The following is a 9,787-nucleotide window of genomic DNA, read 5'->3' on the forward strand; positions in this document are numbered from 1 at the left end:
CCCGGCCTCCGTCGCGCCGCCCACCGCCGCCATCGCTGCCGGGGCCGCCGCGCCCCGGCACCGGACTCCGCCGCCGCCTCCCCGTCCGGCGCCCTCTCCTCCGCGCCGTCCTCTCCCGTCGCCGGCCGCCGCCCCTCTCCTTCCTCCATCTCCGGCCGCCCTCCATCGCCGGCCCCGAGCCCGAGCTCGAGAGCTTCGGCCTCGATCCAGATCTGGAACACTGTACGGTTAACTTTTCCCGTGCCCGAAATCTTCCAAGTCTTTTCTTCTTACAGCATGTGCCCATGTTCAACAGTGCATAACTCTCTGCATATAGCTCCGTTTCGCGCGTGTAATATGTCAAATTGTTCACCTCGTGATGCTCTACATTTTGTTCAATTGCACCATGTTCATTAGAGGCCATCTTGATGCGCAAATCTCTATTGCAAGAGGGCTAGTTGCGGTTATCTGCTGGTTCTTATCAGAACTTGGAGATTTGTCATTTTTGTATTATTTAATCTCTGCATCTTATGGGCATGAGCTCTGAATGTGTTTTGTTGTATGCCATGCCATCTTACCAGTGGTGTATGCCATGTATTTTTGTGATCTCTGTGGTGACTATCACAAGCATGCAAACTAGGCCCCGTAATGTTTCTGATTTCAAAGACTTAGTAATTTCTCTGTCTTTGTCTGCTGTTATTTTGTTGCCATGTAAACTTGATGCTACAGAGAGATCCATGCATATTTTGGAGATGTTCAGTAAGGATGTTTTTGTAGATATAGTTGTAATTGATCCATTCCTGCCCTTGTTTGCAATTATGGAGTGCCATAGCATGACTCAATCTTGCTCTACTTTTGCTATAAAATATTTCTGGCAGATTCTTTACATGATATGCAATTTTGCCAAGCTTATTGTAGTTGATCCATACATGCTATGCTCTTGTTCTTGCCATGGATAGCTTCATAAACATGCCATCTTCCTGTAGGTATGATTTTTTTGTCATGCATTGCTTTGTGGTGAGTGCATCAAGCTCACCAAGATGCCTTCATATTATTGTTTCTGCCATGCTCTGTTTTCTGCCAAGTCTGAAACCTGATAACGAAACTTGCTATGTTTACGTGGATACCATCATATCTTCTGGTCCTTTTTGGCTTATGGTCAGTAAGGGACTTTTGCACATGCATTTAGTAGATTACTGCCATGCCTTGTTCTGCCATGTTAAGTTCCTGTAGCATGTTGTTTTCGTGCTCTGAACATTGCTACCTGATGCTGTTTTCTGCCGTGTCCACTAATTTCAGTAAGTCTGTGATCCTGTTATCTTTTGCACTTTTTTCCATGCTTGTTTGAGCTTGTTATGTTGTGATCTAGCCGAAGCTCAGTGTTCATATTTTGTCAAGCATCTCCTGTAGATTACTATCATATGCTTTGCTGCTATGTTGGAGTGCTGTAGCATTGTTGCTTGTTGCATTTTAAGTGCTATCATGCTGTTAATCACAGATTCGTGTCATTCTTGTTTTGGTTGCCATTTGCAAACCGTGCATCCGTTTCCGGTGATCTTTATATCGATTTCGAGCGAAATCATCTCATCTTTCAAGTGGCATGCTTGGTTTGCCAAGTTACTGCCTTGTTCATCATTTTCCTTCCGGAGCACGCATATGCATCGCATATCATATCTCGCATATCATACATGTTTTGCATCATGTTGCTCGTGAATTTCTCGTGATTGATTGTGGTTCCGTTGCTTGTGTTCTTGTCTTGGGTAGAGCTGGGAGATGAGTTCGTGAACGAGGAACCTGCTGAGTACGCTTACGAGGATCAAGCTTTCGACAACTCTGAGAACCTTGCAGGCAAGATGACCACCCCTCGAAATCACTTCTATCTTTGCTTTGCTAGTTGTTCGCTCTATTGCCATGCTGCGCTACCTATCACTTGCTATATCATGCCTCCCATATTGCCATGTCAGCCTCTAACCATCCTTTCCTAACAAACCGTTGTTTGGCTATGTTGCCGCTTTTGCTCAACCCTTCTTATAGCGTTGCTAGTTGCAGGTGAAGTTGAAGTTGTTCCATGTTGGAACATGGATATGTTGGGATATCACAATATCTCTTATTTAATTAATGCATCTATATATTTTTGGTAAAGGGTGGAAGGCTCGGCCTTATGCCTAGTGTTTTTTTCCACTCTTGCCGCCCTAGTTACTGTCATACCGGTATTATGTTCCTTGAGTTTGCGTTCCTTACGCGGTTGGGTGATTTATGGGACCCCCTAGATAGTTCGCCTTGAATAAAAGTCCTCCAGCAAGGCCCAACCTTGGTTTTACCATTTGCGACCGAAGCCTTTTTCCCCTGGGTTTTCTATATCCTGAGGGTCATCTTTATTTTAAAGCCCCGGGCCAGTGCTCCTCTAAGTATTGGTCCAACCTGTCAGTCGCCGGTGGCCACCAGGGGCAACTCTGGTCTGGCCTATCGGAAGCTTGGACAATCCGGTGTGCCCTGAGAACGAGATATGTGCAGCTCCTATCGGGATTTGTCGGCACATTCGGGTGGCTTTGCTGGTCTTGTTTTACCATTGTCGAAATGTCTTGTAAACCGGGATTCCGAGACTGATCGGGTCTTTCCGGGAGAAGGTTTATCCTTCGTTGACCGTGAGAGCTTATGATGGGCTAAGTTGGGACACCCCTGCAGGGTATTATCTTTCGAAAGCCATGCCCGCGATTATGAGGCAGATGGGAATTTGTTAATGTCCGGTTGTAGAGAATTTGTCACTTGACCCAGTTAAAATACATCAACTGTGTGTGTAGCCGTGATGGTCTCTTCTCGGCGGAGTCCGGGAAGTGAACACGGTTTGAGTTATGAATGACCTAAGTAGGAGTTCAGGATCACTTCTTGGTCATTGCTAGATGACGTCTGTTCCGTTGCTTCTCTTCTCGCTCTCTTTTGTGTATGTTAGCCACCATATATGCTTATTGCCGCTGCAGCTCCACCTCATTACACCATCCTTTCCTATAAGTTTAAATAGTCTTGATCTCGCGGGTGTGAGATTGCTTAGTCCTCGTGACTCACAGATTCTACCAAAACAGTTGCAGGTGCCGACGATGCCAGTGCAGATGATGGCGTCGATCTCAAGTGGGAGTTCGATGAGGAACGTGGTCGTTACTATGTGTCTTTTCCTGATGATCAGTAGTGGAACCCAGTTGGGACGATCGGGGATCTAGCATTTGGGGTTATCTTATTTTCATCTGGATTTTGACCGTAGTCGGTCTATATGTGTGTATTCTAGATGATGTATGATTTATATTTATTATTGTGTGAAGTGGCGATTGTAAGCCAACTCTTTATCCCATTCTTGTTCATTACATGGGATTGTGTGAAGATGACCCTTCTTGCAACAAAACCACTATGCGGTTATGCCTCTAAGTCGTGCCTCGACACATGGGAGATATAGCCGCATCGTGGGCGTTACAAGTTGGTAGTCAGAGCCATCCCCGACTTAGGAGCCCCCTGCTTGATCAAATCGCTGGCGTTGTTGAGTCTAGAACAAAAATGTTTTGAGTCTTAGGATTATATATATCGGAGAGTAGGATTCTTTTTACTACTCAGTCCCTTCGTCGCTCTGGTGAGGTCTCCTGACGTAGAAGTTTTGACTCTTCTCTCCTCAAATTTCAGTAAAAAAAATTTAGGATCACGCGGGTATCTTGGAATCGTTCTGATGGTTTTGTGACGAGAACATTGTTCTTGGTGCCTCCTGACATTTAGGGGTTGTGGCAGTGTCCCGGGGAGTTGAGCTCCGAGGTGTAGTCGTCATAATTTTATCGTTGCAGTTATGGAATACCTGAGTTTCGCCGACATCGAAATCTCTTTTATGCAGTTGTTGGTGAGATCACCTCGACGCCACCCAGTACTGGGGCGGGAGTTCGGGAGTATTGCCATAACTTGTATAACGGATGTTTTTCGAAGGTTGAGGTAAAAGATTTCCGAAGGTTTCTTGGTTATGTGTTGACGGATGGATACAGCTGGATCTAGGGATTGTTAGATTGGGTGATATATTTTGTGTCCCCTGTATCCCCAACACCAGATTGCATAACCAGAAAGTTTCGGGAGTTTATAAGTGGGAATTCAAGTAGCCTTAGGATATCTTTCCGACGGACGCATGATATGAGATTGGGGTTCAACGTCTAGTGGTCCGCCTGTACACGGTTGGTTTTACAGTGGTCTCGTAGTGTCTTAAAGAGTCCTTGGCTATGCCGACTCGGGGACGCTTCGTATGTCATGTGCACAGCCTTGTACATGATGGTGCTGTATGATTGAGCCCGTGTGGGCCCCACCACGAAAACTTCGGACGAAACCTCTATCATATGTTTGTTCCGGCTTATTCTGCAATCCAATACTTGTTTTGTTTTGAATAGAGATATTGGAGTTGCTTCGAAGTCAGATGTTGATTCCATATCTTTTTCAAGTGGCTTCTCAACTTATGGAAGTGTGATGATTTACTATGGAATTCATTCGTTCATCCTCGTTCGAATGTTTATTGTGAAGACTTTATGTTGCAATTTCTATCTGTTGATTCTACTTATCTATTTGTCTATCAAGATGCTAAGGGATGTCACCCTCTTCATGATGGCTCCGCCAACGCGTCAGAATCCGGATCGCAATGATGGGAGTCAAGCGAACCCTCCGCCACCACCTCCACCTCCAGAGGCATGGAAGGCTATCATGGCAGCCACCAACGCCAATGCTCAGATGATTGTGCAACTCTTGCAAGAACGTACCCAAGGGCAAGGCAATCAAGGTCAAGGCAACAATCAGTCTCACTTTGCTACCCTCAACCAGTTTCTCGCAAATCAACCCAATTCTTTCAGCTACTCTGCCGAGGCCACGGATGCCGATGATTGGCTCGTGGACATCAACAAGCATTTTGAATGTAGCAATGTCAGGCCTGAGGACTATGTCAAGTTCGCTTCTTTTCAGCTCAAGGACCAAGCTGCTGATTGGTTTCAGCAATACAAAGATTCCAGAGGAGGTCGTGTGATCACTTGGACTGACTTCTGTCGGGATTTCAAAACGCACCACATTCCACAAAGTTTTGTTGAGAGCAAGCGTGAGGAGTTCCGCAGTCTCAAGAAAGGCAACATGTCTGTGTATCAATACAACATCCAGTTTCAGAAACTTGCTTGTTTCGCTAAACAGGACGTTCCTGATGAAAAGAGCATGATCTATCACTTCAGAGGTGGCCTTAGAGAGGATCTGCAGTTAGCTCTCGTTTTTGTTGAGCCTACTTAGTTTGATCAATTCTACAATATGGCACTGAAGCAAGAGGCTGCTCAGCTCAAGTGTGAGGCTTCTAAGAAGAGAGTCAGAGACGCAGTTCAGTCTTCTTCTTCCTCACTTGTGGCAGCTAAGCAACAGAAGTTCTGGTTGCCTCCTCCTCCGTTTCGTCAGCCTTACCAGCAGAAGAACAAAGGTGGCCATGGTTCTTCCAACTCGTCCAACTCTGGCTATCAGAACAAGTCTCAGAATCAAGCTCCAAAGTCCAATGCTCCTTATCACGGTCCACTCTCAGAGGTGACTTGCAACAAGTGTCAGCAGAAAGGTCACTATGCTAACAAATGCTTCAACCAAAGGCGTCTGCCTCCTCCTCCTCCTGTCAGATCTTCCAGCAATGCAGTGGTCAAGCATAATCCAAAGTTTGCAAAGGTGAACATGATGAATGCAGCTCAAGCGGAGGAATCGACTGATGTGATAATGGGTAATCTTCCTGTTAATGATATTCCTGCAAAAGTTCTTTTTGATACTAGTGCATCGCTTTCTTTCATATCAAGACCATTTGTATCTAAGGATGAATTGCATTTCCAAGGATTGCCTAGACCGTTAGCAGTTGTCTATCCGGGCAAATGCATGAATGCAAGTTCCATGGTTCCGGATGTTTCCATCAAGATGGGAAACTATGAATTTCTGTCTTCTCAAGTTGTTCTTGGTGACTCAGATATTGATCTTATTCTCGGGATGGACTGGCTTTCTAAGCACAAGGCTCAACTTGATTGTGCTGCCAGGGAAATTCAATTGACACACTCTTCTGAGGATGTGATTATTTATGCTGCTCGCGATGAAACCATTCGGTTATTTTCTCTCAATGAGAAGGGCGAATTGAATGCCATCTCTCAGATTCCAGTCGTTTGTGAGTATCAAGATGTCTTTCCAGAAGAGCTTCCGGGTATGCCTCCTCACCGGCCAGTTGAGTTCGTTATCGAACTTGAGCCAGGCACTGAACCCATTTGCAAGCGTCCATACAAGCTTGGACCCAACAAGCTGAAGGAATTGAAGAAACAGCTCGATGAACAAAAGCGTCTGGGTTTGATCAAACCGAGTTCATCTCCATGGGGTTGTGGTGTTCTTTTTGTAAAGAAGAAGGATGGCACGGACCGACTTTGTGTCGACTACCGTCCATTGAACAAGAAAACAATCAAGAACAAGTATCCACTTCCCAACATCAATGAGCTATTCGAGCAACTCAAAGGTGCTAAAGTATTCTCCAAGCTTGACCTTCGTATGGGTTATCATCAGATTCGCATTCGTGAAGAAGATATTCCCAAGAGAGCATTCAGAACAAGTTTTGGTTCTTATGAATATACTGTCGTGTCTTTCTGTCTTGTCAATGCTCCTCCAGTATTCTCTCAGATGATGAATTTCATCTTCAACCCCTATACCAATGAATTCATCCTGGTGTATCTCGATGATATCTTGGTCTTCTCCAAGAATAAGAAGGATCATGCCAAACATTTGCGATTGGTGCTCGACAAGCTCAGAGAGTATCAATTCTATGCGAAGTTCTCCAAATGCAAGTTTTGGCTCGATGAAGTTCTTTTCCTTGGTCACATCATCTCTGCCAAGGGCATCGCTGTTAACCCCGAGAAGGTGTCCGCAATTGTGAATTGGGAACCTCCTCAGAATGTTAAGCAGCTCCGCAGTTTTCTTGGTCTTGCAAGCTATTGCCGAAGATTCGTTGAGAATTTCTCCAAGATTGCAAAGCCTCTTTCCAACCTCCTCCAGAAGCATGTGAAGTATGTCTAGTCTCCTGAGTGTGATGTTGCTTTCAACACTCTCAAAGAGAAACTAGTCACAGCTCCTGTCTTAACTCCTCCTGATGAATCCAAGCCATTTGAAGTTTTCTGTGATGCTTCTCTCCAAGGTCTCGGTGCTGTGTTAATGCGATAGAAGAAAGTTGTGGCCTATACCTCTCGTCAGTTGAAGCCCAACAAGAAGAACTACCCCACTCACGATCTTGAGTTGGCGGCAGTTGTTCATGCATTAATAACGTGGAGACATCTCTTGTTGGGAAGACAAGTGGACATTTTCACCGATCACAAGAGTCTCAAGTACATCTTCACTCAGCCCAACCTCAACCTCAGGCAGACTCGATGGGTCGAAATGATTCAAGAATACAATCCGAGTATTGAATATACTCCAGGCAAAGCCAATGTCATTGCAGATGCTTTAAGCAGGAAGGCTTATTGCAACAGCTTAATTCTCAAGCCATTCCAACTGGATCTTTGTGAAGCTTTCCGCAAGCTGAATCTCCAAGTTGTTCCTCAAGGCTTTCTTGCCAACCTCATAGCCTCTCCTACTTTGGAAGATCAAATTCGTGAGGCACAACTTCTTGATGCCATGGTAAAGAAGGTGAAACTTGGTATCGACAAGGGTCTTTCCAAATACAAGTGTTATCGCATTGATGACAAAGACACTTTATTCTTCGAGGACCGGATTGTGGTTCCTAAAGGTGATCTAAGGAAAGTCATTATGAACGAGGTGCACAATTCTCTTCTTTCCATTCATCCTGAAAGTACGAAGATGTATCATGACCTCAAGCAGTCGTATTGGTGGACTCGAATGAAGCGAGAAATTGCTCAATTCGTAAATGAATGTGATGTCTGTCGAAGGGTGAAAGCAGAACACCAACGACCAGCTGGTCTCCTCCAACCTCTTGCTATCCCAGAATGGAAGTTTGATCATATCGAAATGGACTTCGTGACTGGATTTCCAAAGTCCAAGCATGGAAATGATGCTATTTTCATTGTCATCGACAAGCTTTCTAAAGTGGCTCATTTCGTTCCAATCAAAGAATCCATCACAGCAGCTCAGTTGGCAGAGCTTTACACCTCCAGAATTGTCTGCTTGCACGGCATTCCACAATTGATTTCTTCAGATCGTGGAAGCATCTTCACCTCTAAGTTCTGGGATTCCTTCCAGAAGGCCATGGGCACAAATATTCGCTTCAGCACAGCTTTCCATCCTCAAACTAGTGGCCAAGTCGAGCGAGTCAATCAAATTCTTGAAGATATGCTCAGGGCTTGTGTCATTTCCTTTGGCATGAAATGGGAAGATTGTCTTCCATATGCTGAATTGTCCTACAACAACAGCTTCCAAGCGAGTTCGGGCAAGGCCCCATTCGAGATTCTCTATGGCAGAAAGTGCCGTACCCCTCTCAATTGGTCAGAGACTGGTGAACGCCAACTTCTTGGCAATGACTTAATCACTGAAGCTGAAGAAATGTGTAAAGTCATCCGTGATAATCTCAAAGCCGCGCAATCGCGCTAAAAGAGTTACTATGATAGTAAGCACCGTGATTTGGCTTTCGAGATCAGAGACCATGTCTACCTCCGCGTCTCTCCAATGAAAGGCACTCGTCGCTTCAGTATCAAAGGGAAGCTTGCCCCTAGATCCGTGGGTCCTTTCAAGATCATTGGTAAAAGAGGCGACCTCGCCTATCAACTTGAGCTTCCTTCCAACTTCGCGAATGTGCACGATGTGTTCCACGTGTCACGGCTCCGCAAGTGCTTCAAGACGCCTGAGCGCACTATCAACTTTGAAGAGATTGACCTCCAAGAAGATTTGTCTTATCATGAGCACCCCGTTGCTATTCTTGAAGAAACTGAGCGCAAGACTCGCAACAAGCCAATCAAATTCCTGAAAGTGAAGTGGTCGCACCATTCCGACCGGGAAGCCACATGGGAACGCGAGGACCATCTCCGTTCCGAATATCCGGAATTCTTTCAGTCCTAGATCTCGGGACGAGATCCTCTCGTAGTGGTGGAGTGTTGTAACACCCCGCATGTAACTTTCCATATTTGTAACTCCAACTCTTGCCATTTTCGGCTATGTGTTATGATATTCCCTTCGTGGTCGGGTTTTGACTTTCGTTTTGTATTTTGTTCATGTCATGCATTTCATATCATGTCATCATGTCCATTGCATTTGCATACGTGTTCGTCTCAAGCATCCGAGCATTTTCCCCGTTGTCCGTTTTGCAATCCGGCGCTCCTATCTCCTCCGGTGCACCCCTCTTGTTTTCTTTCGTGAGCGGGTGTCAAACATTCTCGGAATGGACCGACGCTCGTCAAGTGGCCTTAGTATACCACCCGGAGACCACCGGTCAAGTTTCATTCCATTTGAAGGTCGTTTGGTACTCCAACGGTTAACCGGGCATCCGCAAAGTCCATTTGTGTGTTGCAGCAAAAACCCCTCTCTAAACAGCCCAAAGCCCACCAAACTCTCTTCCATGCTGTAGGTCGTTCGATCACGATCGTGTGGGCGAAAACCGCACCTCATTTGGAGTCTCATAACTCCCTCTACCTATTTATATGTGACCCTCCCGAGATACAAACGCAGACGGAACCCTAGAAAATCCCTCGCGCCGCGCCGGACGTGTCCGTACGCCGGCCGGACACTTCTCGCCGCCGCTCTCGGCCACTCACAGGCCGCCACGTCAGCAGCCCGCCGCCGCCGCCGCTGAAGCCCGCCAAGCCTAGCGCGG

The sequence above is a fragment of the Triticum aestivum genome, chromosome 2D (genome assembly GCF_018294505.1).
Source record: "Triticum aestivum cultivar Chinese Spring chromosome 2D, IWGSC CS RefSeq v2.1, whole genome shotgun sequence".
Lineage (NCBI taxonomy): Eukaryota > Viridiplantae > Streptophyta > Magnoliopsida > Poales > Poaceae > Triticum > Triticum aestivum.